This window comes from Felis catus, chromosome A1 (assembly GCF_018350175.1).
Source record: "Felis catus isolate Fca126 chromosome A1, F.catus_Fca126_mat1.0, whole genome shotgun sequence".
In the NCBI taxonomy this organism is placed as follows: Eukaryota; Metazoa; Chordata; class Mammalia; order Carnivora; family Felidae; genus Felis; species Felis catus.
In genome coordinates, this window is record NC_058368.1 from 15883187 (window position 1) to 15898939 (window position 15753).

Below are 15753 nucleotides of genomic sequence, written 5' to 3' on the forward strand. Positions count from 1 at the left end.
TTCTGAAATGGCTCCCGATGATCCCCACTTCCTGTTCTTCTTGTGTAATACCTTCCCCTTGGATATGGGCTGGTTATAGTGATATGTTTTTCACGATGACAATACTACAAAAGTGATGGATGTCACTTATGAGATTAGGTTATAAAACACTGTGACTTCCATCTAGCTGTCATCTATATTCTTTGCTCTCTCTGATGAAGCCAGCCAAAATGTTGTGAGCTGTCCTATGGAGAGGCCCACATGGCAAGGAACTGAGAGAGGCCTAGGCCAGCAGCTCATGAGGAACCAAATACTGTTCAAAACTACATGTATGAACTTGGGTGTTTCTTCGGGTCAGCCTCAGTTGATTGCAGCCCTAACACCCACCTTGATTGGAGCCTTGTGAGAGACCAAAGCCAGAGAAAACAGTGCAGTTTCCTGACCCACAGAAATAGATGCAGGAATAAATATCTGTTACACTGGAAAAGTGACTCATCAATCCCAGGAAGCTGGAACTTTGGGAATCCCAGTGGAATTGGTAGGCCATGGTCATAGAAGGAATAGCTGCAGGATAGCTGAGAATAAAAAAGAAGCTGAGAATTTAGTGATTGCCTCAAGAGACCCTGAGGAGGTGCATAAAATGTATCTGATACATAGGCCAAATCTTACATTCTCAGAGTCTTTGCAGTATGGTGAAAAGGATCTGACCAGATCCTATGGTCAGAAAGAAGTAATAAGTTCAGATCCCAGCTCTGTCGTGAGTTACTTAATTTGTCTTAACCTCAGTTTTTTTCTTAGTGAGGTGGAAATAATAACACCTCCTCTTTAGGGGATTGGCTGAGCTGCACGTGTAGCACTGTGCCTGACACAAGTGGTTCACAGCAATTGTCTTTAATCATGTAGATTATAGACTGTGTAATGTTTGGTGACTTGAACAATTTCTCCTTGTTGAATTTTTTTCCAGTCAGCCTTATCTCATTTATGTTCCTAAGACACCAGGGTTTTTTCTCTTCCAATCTTCCTGGCTATCCTTTACCTTTGCTGGTTTCTGTTTCACCACCTGCTCCTTTATTGTTTGTTTTCTCCAGTATTCCATCATTAGCCATAATTTTCCTGAGCAATATTAACACTAGGGGAAATATTCTTTACTATTGTCAAGTTCATTCTGGTCATAAATAAGAGCTTCCACTAATACTTTCATCCATTTAGAAGCACTCATTGGGAATAAGCTTTCATTGTTCTCCACACCTCTAATCTGCTCTTCTGCCCAGGAGTGGGAGTGACCACTTTTGGGTGAGATTGGGAAAAGGAGTTCAGTGTATAGCCTAGCTTCTGGTTTTCCAGAGTTATCTCTCTCTTTCCTTCCTACCTCTTTCTCTTCCTCTTCCTCTTCTGTCCCCAGATCTTTTGTTGGTCTTCTCTTTTTGAAGGTAAGCACATCAGACAAGCCTGGAATCGTCCAAATTAGGCAGGTTAAGTTCAATCATGTTTAAAATTAAAGAAATACAGGGGCACCTGGGTGGCTCAGTCAGTTGAGTGTCCAACTTTGGCTCAGGTCATGATCTCACAGCTCAAGACTTCAAGCCCCATGTTGGGCTCTGTGCTGACAGCTCAGAGCCTGGAGCCTGCTTCATATTCTGTGTCTCCCTCTCTCTCTGTTCCCTGCCCCTGCCTGCTCACACTCTGTCTCTCCTTCAAAAATAAATAAACATTAAAAAAACTTTTAATGAAAGAAATACAGAGTCAGAATAAATTTGTTGACACAAGGGCTTTAAGAATTCAAACTATAAGTCTGTGGCATTTGCCATTCATTTCAGATAAGAAAGATTAAGGAAAGACCAAGTTTTATTTTTAATCTAATGTTATAACCTATAATATTAAGACTATGTTAACGTCACGGCTTATTCAAATGTTTGCTGTGGGAAATTGTGTTGGCTCGCTAAAGTTACAAGCTGCTTTTGTCCTAGGAAATTGCATTTGCTCACCACTTTGAGATAATTAGCCCACTGACTATGACCTCATTGCTGTTGCTAAAACTGATCTTACCCATATTTAAACTCCAGATTCTCTTCAGATAAGAAACTACCTCAGATTCTGTCTAGATTTTAATTGTTGCTACTTGTATAGTTAAACTGCCAAATTTCATTCCTACATATTTCCAAATGAGGTCCCAATATAGTTTTTCTAATAATAAAGGATATATATTTATTTCAATTCCTACCTTATAGTTTTCTATATATCTTGATCAATTCTGAATCTGGAGAGGAGGTCTATGATAAATTGGTCTTTTTGAAGCCTAAGTTAAATTCATTTGGGGACTTGTTTTCATTCTAACATGCCATGTACGGTTGGAGAAGAGGGCATGATATTATAACATGATCCCATACTAACATTTATATAAAGAACCTACAGGATATCACCAAGATAGCAACATAGGCTTCTTTCTGAATTTCCCTCCTCTCACTGCACTATATATACAGCTACACATGGATCAATACCCTCTGAGAGAAATCCAGAAACTAGTTGAATGACTCCTACATGTTGGGTGGCTGAGGAAATACCAACAATGAAGTGGGTAGGGAAGGCTGAGACACACTCTGACCATGAATCACAGCCTTGGAGCAGTCTCACGGAAGTTTAACAAACAAAGGAGCAATTATCAGGGATATAAGCACTCCTCATGGCTATCTCTGTGGACTCAGTGCAGAGAGAGCAGACAAAATTGCCCTCCAGTTTTTCCATGGAAGGGATTTGATTTCATACTTTGCCAGCTGCTGTCTGAGGGTCTAGTTTCTATTTAAACCACATTTAGGTGCTTACTGGATACCTTCCTGGAGCCTGAAAGAGCTAGAGAGCACTTTCCCTACCTTCTCCCTTTTACTTGTTCCTTCAGTAAAACCATGTTACCAGCTTCTCCCAGGAAGGAGCTTGCCCACACATATAGTACCCCCCACGGTTATGGCTGCCACCCAAGGGACTGTTTCCCAAATGACCCAACCCTAGGAACTTATAGGGCCCAACATTCATGAATCACCTAGGACCGCATAAAACAAAGAGGCAGTTCTATTTGGCCACAAACAGCCCGAACAACTTTTCCCTCTGGCTTATCACAGAGTGAATATGCAAAAAAAATTATTCCTAATTTATCTCTAATAAGTGCTAATCTCCAACTTTCCCTGCTGTTGCCTGAAGGTTGAGCTTCCAGTTATCCTCCATTGGGGAGCTAAGGGGGTAAGCAGTTAGTAGTTCTCTGGGAACCTGAACAGGTATATTAGTATTTCCCACACTTTGGGACACTGACAGTCTTGGCACACCCACAATGACTGGGAACCACTAAGAACAAAGATGCCAGCTTGAACAATCACAAAGGTTCGAGGGGCAACCAGGAACTTAGATTAGGCTGACTGATAAAGTTCACCTCCTACATGAGGGCAGACCATCAAAACTGGGAGAGGTGTCTGCTATGTCTAATGCTCAGAAGGTAACAGAGGTTATAGCAAGATGAAGAAACTGAGGAATATATCCCAAACAAATTAACAAGATAAATTTACAGAAATTGATCGTAATGAAATGGAGTTAAATGATTTACCCAATAGACAGTTCAAAACAGTTGTGCATAAAGATGCTCACAAGGTCAGGAGAGGAATACATGACCAAAGTGAGGATTTTAACAAGTAGATAGAAATATAAGAAAGTATCAAAGAGAAATCATAGAGTAGAAGATGATAACTGAACTGAAAAATTCAGCAGAGGGGTTCTATAGCCGAGTAGATGAAATGGAAGAAAGGATCAATGAACTTGAAGAGAAGGCAGTGGTGGGAAGTGGAATTCACCAAATCAGAGGAGCAAAAATGAAAAAAGAGTGAAGATAGCTTAAGGACTAATGAAGAACTGTCAAGCATACTCATATATACATTATAGAGGTCCCAGAAAGAGAAAAGGGAGAGTTTCTCTTTCTCCAAAAGAACTCTCTTTTGAAGAGTTCCAAAAAAGATCTATCTAAAGAGCCCCAATCTGAAACACATTTAATTAAAGAGAGAATCTTAAAAGCAGCAAAAGAAAAACTTTTTACATATAAGAGAACATCTCCTTTCTCCTCCTTCCCCTGTAAGATTATAAGCTGATTTTTCAGCAGGATCCTTGGAAACCAGAGGTGAATAGGATGATATATTCAAGTGCTGAGAGAACCTGCCAACCAAGAATACTCTACTTAGCATAGTTGTTCTTCAGAATTGAGGGAGAGATAAAGAGTTTTTAAGACAAACAGAAATTAGGGTTCATCGCCGCTAGACTAGCCTTATAAGAAATCTTAGGGTTCTTCAAACTGAAATTAGAAGGTGTTAATGGTTACATTAAATATATGAAAGTATAAAGCTTACTGATAAAGGAAAACAGGTAGTTAAATACATAATACTCTAATGTTGTTAAGGTGGTAGATAAACCGTGTATAACTCTAGCATAGAGATTAAGAAACAATGGTATTAAAATTAATATTATGGGGTGCCTGGGTGGATTAGTTGGTTAAGTGTCTGACTTCGGCTCAGGTCATGATCTCATGGCTCGTTGGTTAAGGCCCATGTCGGTCTCTGTGCTGACAGCTTGCTCAGAGCCTGGATCCTGCTCTGGATTCTTTGTCTCCTTCTCTCTCTGCCCCTCCCCGACTCGTACTCTATCTCTCTCTGTCTCTCAAAAATTAATAAATGTAAAAAAATTAATATTACTATGATGATTTTATAAATGGATACATAACATAAAAAAATGTAATTATGCCATCAAAAATAAAAATATGGGGTGGGAGAGGAGTGTAAAAATGTAGAGCTTTTGTATGTGTTCAAATTTAAGTTATTAGCTTAAAATAGACTGTTATAACTTTAAGGTGTTTTATGTAAGCCTAATGGTAACTACAAAATAAAAACCTATAGTAGATACATAAAAAATAAAGAAGTCAAAACACTACTACAGAAAATAGTCAAATCATAAAGATTGTAAGAGAAGAAGAAAGAAACAAAGAAAATACAAAATAGCAAGAAAACAATAAATTAACAAAATCTCAATAGTGGGTCCTTACATATCATGTGTATATGGTCTGATTCATACAATGAAAAGACATAGAGTGGCTGACTGCATTAAGAAAACAAGACCAACACTATGCTCCCTAAATGAAACTCAGTTTAGATTTAAGGTTATACATACAGTGAAAGTGAAGGGATGGGAAAAGATATTCCATGCAAGTAGAAACCAAGAGGGAGCAGGGCTAGCTATACTTACATGAGAAAGAAAAACAGTAATGAGAGAACAAAATGGGTCAATACATAATGATAAAAGGTCAATTCATTAAGAGGACATAATAATCATAATTATAAACACACCCACCATTGGAATGCCTAAATATATAAAGCAAATATTAACAGATCTGAAAGGAGAAATAGGCTGCAATACAATAATAGTAGAAGACTTCAATTACCCACTTTCAACAATGGGTAGATCAGACAGAGTATTAATAAGAAAACATTGGACTTAAATTACATGTTACACCAGATGGAACTAATAGATCTATACAGAACATTCCATCCAATAACAGCAGAATAAACATTCTTCTCAGGTGCACATGGAACAGTCTCCAGGCCACAAAAGAGTCTTAACAAACTTAAGAAGATTGAAATCACATCAAGCGTCTTTTCTGACCACATTGGTATGAAAATAGAAACCAATTACAAGAGGAAAACTGGAAAATTCACAATTATGTGGAGATTAAACAAGATGCTCCTGAATAATTAACAGGTCAAAGAAGAAATCAAAGGGTAAGTAAAAAATACCTTTAGACAAATGAAAATGGAAATACAACATACCAAAACATATGGGATGCAGTACAAGCATTCTTAAGCGGGAAGTTTATAGTGGTAAACACCTACATTAAGAAAAAAGAAAGATCTAAAATAAACAACCCAACTTCATACCTCAAGGAATTAGAAAAAGAGGAACAAACAAAGCCTAAAGTTAGAAGAGGAAGGAAATAAATGTTAGAATGTAAATAAATGAAATAGAGTTTAGAAAGACAATTGAAAAGTTCAGTGAAATTAGGAGCTGAATTTTTGAAAACATAGTCAAAATTGACAAACCTTTAACTACTCTAAACAAAAAAGAGAAGACTCAAATAAAATTAGAAATGAAAGAGGGACATTACAACTAGTAACACGGAAATACTAAGGATCATAAGAAACAATCATGAACAGTTATACCAACAAATTAAATAACCTAGAGGACATGGATGAATTTCTGGAAACACACAAGCTACCAAGACTGAATCATGAAGAAATAGAAAGTCTGAACAGAAAGATTACTAAGAAAGAGATTGAATTAATTAATGAAAAGCTTCCCAACAAAGAAAAGTCCAGGACAAGATGGATTAAGTGTTGAATTTTACCAAACATTTAAAGAAGAATTAATACCAACCTTCTCAACCTCTTCCAAAATAGAAAAGGAGGAAACACTTCCAAACCCATTTTACCAGGCCATCATTACCCTAGCATCAACATTGTAAAAGGACACTACAAGAAAAGCAAGTTAAAGGTCAGTGTCACTGATGAACAGAAATGCAAAAATCCTCAACAAAATATTAGCAAACCAAATTCAACGGTATATTAAAAGGATCAAACACCACGATCAAGTGGCATTTATTCCTGGGATGCAAGGGTTGTTCAACATCTAGAAATCAGTAAATGTGATACACCATGTTTAAAAAATGTGATATATAAAAATTATATGTTACCTAAATAGATGTAGAAAAACCATCTGATAAAATTTAACATCTTTTCATGATAAAAATGCCTAGCAAATTAGGTATGTATATTTCAACATAATAAAGGCCATATATGACAAGCCGACAGATAATATCAACTCCGTGTTGAAGAGCTAAAAGTTTTTCCTGTAAGATCAGGAGCAAACCAAGGATGTCCATTTTTACCACTTTTATTCGACATAGTGTTGGAAATGCTAACCAGAGCGATGTTTGCAGATGCTGCATTAGATAAAGACTCTACTAAAAAAACTGTTAGAATAAAAAATTCAGTAAAGTTGCAGTATAAAAATTCAGCATCCAAAAATCAATTGTGTTTCTATGCATTAACAATGAACTATTTAAAAGAAAAATTAAGAAAATAATCCCATCTGTTACTTCCTCAAAAAGAATAAAATATCTAGGAATAAAGTTAATCAAGGTGGTAAAAGATCTATGTGCCAACAACTATAAAACATTGATGAAATAAATTAAAGAAGATGAAAATATATGAAAGGTATTCAGTGTTCATAGATTGGAAAAATGATATTATTAAAATGCCTGTACTAGGGTGCCTGGGTGGCTCAGTTGGTTGAGTGTCTGACTTCCACTCAGGTCATAATCTCACAGTTTATGAGTTTGAGCCCCGCATTGGGGTCTGTGCTGACAGCTCAGAGCCTGGAGGCTGCTTAGGATTCTGTCTTTCTCTCTCTCTGCCCCTCCCCTACTCATGCTCTCTCTCTCTCTCTCTCTCTCTCTCTCTCTCTCTCTCTCTCTCTCTCAAAAATAAACATTAACAAATTAAAAAAAAATAGGTAAATAAAATGTACGGCCTAAAGCAATCTGAAGATTTGGTACAATGCCTATCAGAATTCCAATGGCAATTTTCATAGAAATAGAAAAACATAATCTTAAAATTTGTGTGGAATCACAAAGGATCCTGAATAGTCAAAGCAATCTTGAGAGAAAACATCGCTAGAGGAATCATCTACCCTGATTTCAAACTGTATTACAAAGCTATAGTAACCAAATGGACTGGTTGGCATAAAAACACACAGAGATCAGTGAACAGAATAGAGAGCCCAGAAATAAACTCATGCATATATGGTCAATTTATTTTCAACAAAGCACCCACAATATGGGGAAAGAATTGTGTCTTCAAAAAATTGTGTTGTAAAAACTGAATACATGAAAAAGAATGAAACTGGATCACTCTTTCACCATACACAAAAGTCAACTAAATATGGATGAAATACTTGAACATGAGCTGCAAAATGACAAAACTCCTAGAAGAAAAAAAAAACATATTAGGTAAGTGCATCAACATGGATCTTTCTGAATTTGACACTAAAATCAAAGGCAACAAAAGATACAGTTTGTTTGACTATATCAAATTAAAAAACTCTGCACGGCAAAGGAAACCATCAATGAAATGAAACTCAACCTAATAAATGGGAGAAAATATTTGCAAACCACTTGTCTGACACGGGTTAATGTCCAAAATATATAAAGATACAATTTATAACTTAATAACATAAAAAGAAATAATCCAATTAAAAATTTGGCAAAAAACATGAAAATGCATTTTTCCAAAGAAGACATACATATGGCCAATAGGTACATGAAAAGATGCTTAACATCTTGAATTATCTGGAAAATGCACATTAAAACTGCAATGAGATGTCCCTTCACACCCGTTAGGCTATTCTAAAAAAATGCTGGCGAGGATGTGCAGAAAAGGGAACCCTTGTACACTGTTGGTGAGAATATAAACTAGTGCAGTTATTATGGAAAACAGCACAGACATTCCTCAAAAAATTAAAAGTAGAGCTATCATATTATTCAGAAATCCCACTTCTAGATATGTACCTGAAAGAAATGAAATCACTATCTTGAAGAGATATATGCCCTCTGAGATTCACTGCAACCTTGTTCACAGTAGCTGAGACATAGAAACAAACTAAATGTTCATCAACAGATGAATGGGTAAAGAAATTTACACACATATAATGCAATATTTTTCAGCCTTAAAAAAGAAGGAAAATTTATTATTGGCGATATCATGGATGATACTGGAAGGCAGTAAGTGAAATAAACTAGACAGAAAGACAAATACTGCATGGTGTCATTGGATGTGAAATTAAAAAAAATTAAATTCATAATAATAGGGTGGTTGTTGCCAAGGGCTGGGGAATGAGGGGATGGGGTGAGTTTGGTAAAAGGATACAAACTCACAGGTGTAAGATGAATAAGGTCTGAGGATATAATGTATACCATGGTGACTACAGTTGATAATACTGTATCGTATAATTCAAATTTGGTAAGAGGGTACAATTTAAGTGTTTTAGCCACATACACAAAAACAGGTGAATATGCGAGGAGATGGATGTGTTAATTAACTTGATGGGGATAATCCTTTAAAATGTATAGGCATAGCAAACCACCACATTGATTATATTGTAATCTTATTTGTAAATTGTACCTCAATAAAGCTGAAAAAAATTAAAAAGGACTTGCATTTCTTAAATGGCCATCTTGGCTTTGACCAGTTTGCAACAAATCCTCCAGGGTAAACTCTAAATTTCTTAGAATGTTGCATATGCTCCTTAGTGATACAGCCTTCCAGTAGTTCTTCCAGTATCACTTCTGTTACTTTCTCCAATACTTAACTGTTTTCAGAGGTTGTGAGTTTGGAGATCACATTCTTTTATACATCGCCTTGTCTTACACTTGCTCTTTTCTCTTCTTAGAATACTCACCTCCTCAAGGCAATCTTCCTTCACTCTTCCTCTCCCTTCTCTTCCAAAGCTTCATTTAGTACCTGATCTGAGCTTGTATCTTCTGGAGCATGTATCTACAGAAGTTGTTTCAAAGTTGTGGTTAAAGTGTACAAAATTGTTTCTGCTTTGTGAAATTGATTGTAAATTCTCTGGGTGCAGAGATTATTTTTACAACTTTAGTGCTTGATATGCTCTTAACAATTGTTTATTGAAAATAAATTTAATGAATGCACTTTATAACTACAGTGACCAAATGTTTTTGCTGTGGATCAACCACAATTTATATGTTTATCCTGGCATGATTATTAATAGAATCACCTTTTCACACTCAAAAGTGTTTTAGTTTAAATGATAAATTATGGGTCACCCTGTTTATAAGCATTATTAGGGGAGATGTAATGCTGAATTGCTTTTCTTAGCATTTAAATGATAATTTTGTCTTTTGATTCTCTGGGGAACAGAGACAGTAATTATTATAAATTATAACAACAATACTATCTCAGTAGTAATTTCCTTAAAGCAAAATGAAACTAGCCAACTGGTTCCCAGAATTCTGTGAAGATAAGTGTATTAGTTTGCTGGGGCTACCATAACAAAGTAGCACAGACTGAGTGGCTTAAACAAAAGAAATTGATTTTCCCACAGTTTCAGAGGCTGGAAGCCCAAGATCAAGATGTTGGCAGGTTTGGTTTCTCCAGAAGTTCTTTCCTTGATTTGTAAATGGCTACCTTCTCATTGTGTTCTCACATGGCCTTTTCTCTGAATCCCTGTTATCGCTGCTGCTGCTGCTGCTGCTGCTGCTTCTTCTTCTTCTTCTTCTTCTTCTTCTTCTTCTTCTTCTTCTTCTTTTTGAGAGAGAGAGAGACAGAGACAGAAGCAGAGAGAGAGCGTGAGCAGGGTTGGGGCAGCGGGAGAGGGAGAGGGAAAATCTTAGGCAGGCTCCATGACCAGCATGAAGTCCGATGTGGGTTCTGAGACCCTGGAATTCTCTGCCCAAAGTTCTTGAGCCTGCTCTGGGGTCTTTTCCCAGTCTCCATCCTCCTGAGGGTGGTCTACCCCACGGTGCACACATGGTTAGGCCCAGGGGGCAGCTAAGGGAAGTTGTTGCTTAAGGAGAAAGGTTCTGGCTCTGTCCTAACTGCTATTTTCTAGCATGGAGCTGGGAGGAGCCCTTGGTTACTATAAGACTATATAAATATATATGTATGTTGTATATATATGTACTGTATATTAGGTACAATAATAAATAGTACATACTTTATTTACCTGTTTATTGATTTGCTTATATACATTTAAAATGTTTAGAAAATATAAAAATATAAAATATATGGTGTTAATGAAAATTCCCTCCTTGACCAAACTTTAGTCAGGCTCCTTGTAGACTAACCTTTGACCTCGGGCCCCAGTTCTTGCTGGGTCTGCATAGCCCAGCTTTAATAAGATTGCTGCTAAATCAGTTTATGGTGAATCTCCCCATCCTTGATATCTCTTCACCTTGGCCTACTTTCAGCAAGATTTCTGTTAAGTCAGTTTAGCAAGAATATGATGTCTTTCTCCTCTTAGTAATTTTCCATCCACTGACCACCTCACCTAGCTCTTTGGCTATAGATTCCCACTTATCCTTCTTGTATTCAGAATTGAGCTAAGTTATATAAAAAAAAGTCTTTTTCCCCTAATTATAATAGTTTCTGCATAAAATATATCTTTACCACTTTGACCAGTGTCTGTCTTTGGATCTTTTTGACAGTATGTGTTGGGACTCTATAGCTGCTGTATTAAATTAAGAATATGCAGATTATGACCTGGTGAATGAAAAGGCACAAACCGCTCACTTGGGGTCAGCAGGTAGCTAGCTCTGTCATTGTTTGAACTCCCACTTTGGGGAAATGAAAACCCTGAGGTCATTTTGGATTGAAGGTGTGATTTCAATATAGTCACACAAAGGAAAGGAAAGTCACAAGATTTATTACTTATAGATACCAGAAATTAGGGGTGGGGGGTTGCACAGTGAGCCAGGGGTAATGGCAGTTCTCCATCCTAGGTCATAACGGAGCAGGAGAAGGAGAGCTCCTCTTACTTGGTGAGGTGGTTGGGATGGCAGTCACTAACTTTTCATGTGCTCTACTCCAAGTGGTTATTTGAAGGTGCCCTGGGAATAGTTTGCGGAGAATATGTTTTAACTCTTCTTAAATGTTTGGTAAGGAAGGCTTCCAAATACATTCTATGAAGCCAGAATTACCCTGATACCAAAACCAGACAAAGACACCCCAAAAAAAGAAAACAGACTGATATGCCTGATGAACATAGATGCAAAAATCTTTAACAAAATATTAGCAAACCACATTTAACACTACATTAAAAGGGTCATTCACTGATCATATAGAATTTATTCTGGGGCTACAAGGATGATTTGATATTCACAAATCAACATGATACACCACATCAACAAAACAAAGGATAAAAATCATATGATCATCTCAGTAGATACAGAAAAAGCACTTGACAAAGTAAAACGTCCATTCATGATAAAAATGTCAATAAAGTGGGTTTAGAAGGAGCATACCTCAACATATTAAGCTTATATATGAAAATCCACAGCTAACATCATTCTTGTGAAAAACAGAGCTTTTCCTCTAAGATTAGGAACAAGACAAGTATGTCCACTCTTACCACTTTTATTCAACATAGTACTGGAGGTCATGGCTACAGAAATCAGAAAAGAAAAAAGAAATAAGAGGCATCCATATTGGTAAAGAAGAAGTTAACCTATTACTGCTTGCAGATGACATGATACTATACATAGAAAATCCTAAAGATGCCACCAAAAATTACCATAAGTAATAATTCAGTAAACTTATAGGATGCAAAATTAACCCAGAAGTTGGTAGCATTGCTCTACACTAATAGAATAGTAGCAGAAAGGGAAATTAAGAAAACAACTCCATTTATAATTACACCAAAGAGAATAAAATACCTAGGAATGACCTTAACCAAAGAGGTGATAGAGCTGAACTCTGAAAACTGTAAAACACTTATGAAAGAAATTAAAGATGACACAAACAAATGGAAAGATAGTCCATGCTTATGGATTGGAAGAATTAGAATATCAATCTATAGATTCAATGAAGTCTCTATCAAAATTTATCAACAGCATTTTTCTCAAAACTTGAAGAAATAATACTAAAATTTGAATGGAATCACAGAAGACTCAAACAGTCAAAGCAATCTTGAGAAAGCAAAATAAAGCTGAAAGTCTCACAATTCCAAAGTTCAAGATATACCACAAAGCTATAGTAGTCAAAACAGTATGGTACTGGCATGAAAATAGACACATAGATCAATAAAACAGAATAGAGAGTCCAAAAATAAACCCATGATTATATGGTGAATTAATCTATGACAAAGGAGGCAAGAATATACAATGGGGAAAATAGAGTCTTCAATAAATGGTCCTGGGAGAACTGGACAGCTACATTTAAAAGAATGAAACTGGACTATTTTGTAGCAGCATATACAAAAAAAAATTCAAAATGGATTGGATTTGAGACCTGAAGTCATACAAATTCTAGAAAATATCACAGGAAGTAATTTCTCTGACGTCAGCCACAGGAATATTTTTCTAGATCCCTTTCCTCAAAGGTGCCCTGGGGAAAGCAAAGCAGGAACATGGGGTGGGAAACTTAAGCTCAGGTCCTTATCTCAGTGTCCAGGTATGAACAGGGTTGTTACACTGTAAAATGGCTAGGCAGCAACTCAAAATTGCTGTTTTCTCATCACATAGTATCTTAGACTTTGTCTCCAGGCTCCACAAATAGTAAGGTTGAGCCTTTTTACTGAGCATTAATTATTTGCCAGTCACAATGTCAAGTGTCATTTATTATTTGATCCACACAATAGTCAATTGGAAGGTTCTATTTCTGACTTCACTTTATAGACAAAGAAACTGGGGCATAGAGAGCTTAGGTAGCTTTGTCAAAGGTCCCCTGGCCCAGAAGAGGCAGAGCTGGGCCTGGAATGGAACTCTGGCCTCAGAAACTGAACTTTTAGCCACTGTACCCTACTATAGGACTATAAAAATGGCAATTGTGAATCTCATTAATTTTGAAGTGAATAAAATATAGACTCATTAATTACAAACAGCGAGGCTCTCTGGAGATAATAGTTGTCTGAGAATTGCAACAAATTGTTCAGGCTCCAAGATTTGCCATTTTAGACATAAGGCATAATTTAGACACAATTATAACTGCTTGCATTATCCTGTTATTTGTTCTGCCTTAACTAGTGTAACTGCACATTGGGAAGAGTGGGTAGTCTTGTTCAGATGGGAGTTTCCTCATACAGAGGAGCAAGGAATCTGTTTAAAACCAGAGAGGAAGTTGCTCTGTATCATTTATCAAGGAGTGTAAAAGGCCCGAGGAAGTTAGCTAGCCTTTTGCTCATCTTGAGATGTAATGACAGTGCTCAAGAATTCCATCGACTTATACATATTTTTATTCTTTATATTCAAAATGTATACTATTGCAAGCAGGATCCACACTATGTGTCTTTAAGTACTGAATATCAGAACAAATGTTTACCCACACAAATGCTAGAATTGTCACCTTATTATTTTTTAATTTATTTTTTTAAATTCAAGTTAGTTAACATACAGTGTAGTATTGGTTTCAGTAGAACCCAGTGATTCATCACTTCTATATAACACCCTGTGCTCATCCCCAACAAGTGCCCTCCTTAATGCCCATCGCTCATTTAGCCCATTCTGATACCTTCCCTCCAGCAATGCTCAGTTTGTTTTCTGTATTTAAGATTCTCTTATGGTTTGCCTTCTCTGTTTTTATCTTATTTCTCCTTCCCTTCCCCTATGTTCATCTGTCATGTTTTTTTAAATTCCACATAAGAGTGAAACCATGTGATATTTGTCTTTCTCTGATGGACTTATTTTGCTTACCATAATACATTCTAGTTCCATCCGTAATGTTGCAAGTGGCAAGATTTCACTCTTTTTGATCGCCAAGTAATAGTCTATTGTGTAGTCACACACCACATCTTCTTTATCCATTCATCAGTTGATGGACATTTGGGCTCTTTCCATAATTTGGCTATTGTCAATAATGTTGCTATAAACATTGGGGTACATGTGCCCCTTAGAGTCAGCACTCCTGTATCCTTTGGATAAATACCTAGTAGAGGAATTTCTGGGTCATAGGGTAACTCTATTTTTAATTTTTTGAGGAACCTTTATACTTTTTTCCAGAGTGGCTGCACCACTTTGCATTCCCACCAACAGTGCAAAAGTGTTCCCCTTTCTCTGCATCCTTGCCAATATCTGTTATTTCCTGAGTTGCTCACTTTAGCCATTGTGACAGGAGTAAGGTGGTACCTCATTGTTTTGATTTGTATTTCTTTGATGATGAGTGATGTTGAGCTGCTTTTCATGTCTGTTAGCCATCTGCATGTCTTCTTTGGAAAAGTGTCTATTCATGTCTTCTGCCCATTTCTTGACTAGATTATTTGTTTTTGGGGTGTTGAGTTTAATAAGTTCTTTATAGATTTTGGATACCAATGCATTATCCAATATGTCATTTTAAAATATCTTCTCCCATTCCATTGGTTGCCTTTTAGTTTTGTTGACTGTTTCCTTCACTGTGCAGAAGATTTTTATCTTGATGAGGTCTCAGAAGTTCATTCTTGCTTTTGTTCCCCTTGCTTCTGGAGATATGTCAAGTAAGAAGTTGCTGTAGCCAAGGTCAAAGAGGTTGCTGCCTGTTTCCTCCTCTAAGATATTGATGGTTTCCTGTCTCACATTTAGGTCTTTCATCCATTTTGAATTTATTTTTGTGTATGGTATAAGAAATGGTCCAGTGTTATTTTTCTGCATGTCACTGTCCAGTTTTCCCAGCACCATTTGCTGAAGAGACTGTCATGTTTCCATTGTATTCTTAACTGCTTTGCCAAAGATTAGTTGGCCATACATCTGTGGGTCCATTTCTGTGTTCTCTATTCTGTTCCATAGATCTGTATGTCTGTTTTTGTGCCAGTATCATACTGTCTTGATGATTACAGCTTTGTAATACAGCTCGAAGTCTGGAGTTGTAATGCCTCCAGCTTTGGTTTTCTTTTTCAGGATTGCTTTGGCTATTTAGGGTCTTTTCTGGTTCCATACAAATTTTAGGATTGTTTGTGTTAGCTCTGTGAAGAATGCTGATGTCATTTTGATAG

At 36.7% G+C, this 15753-nt stretch overlaps 1 long non-coding RNA gene across 3 annotated transcripts in view; it reads left to right on the forward strand.

Annotated features, from left to right (window-relative positions):
• The window catches only part of LOC111559720, a 431348-nt gene that overhangs the window by 53512 nt on the left and 362083 nt on the right, over nt 1–15753 (forward strand). Inside the window, exon 4 of one of the 3 annotated variants that reach the window (XR_006594110.1) lies at nt 5582–5780. The exons of the other annotated variants lie outside the window; for them this stretch is intronic. This is a non-coding gene — a long non-coding RNA (uncharacterized LOC111559720). The remainder of the gene's footprint in view (nt 1–5581; nt 5781–15753) is intronic. 3 annotated transcript variants of the gene reach the window in all.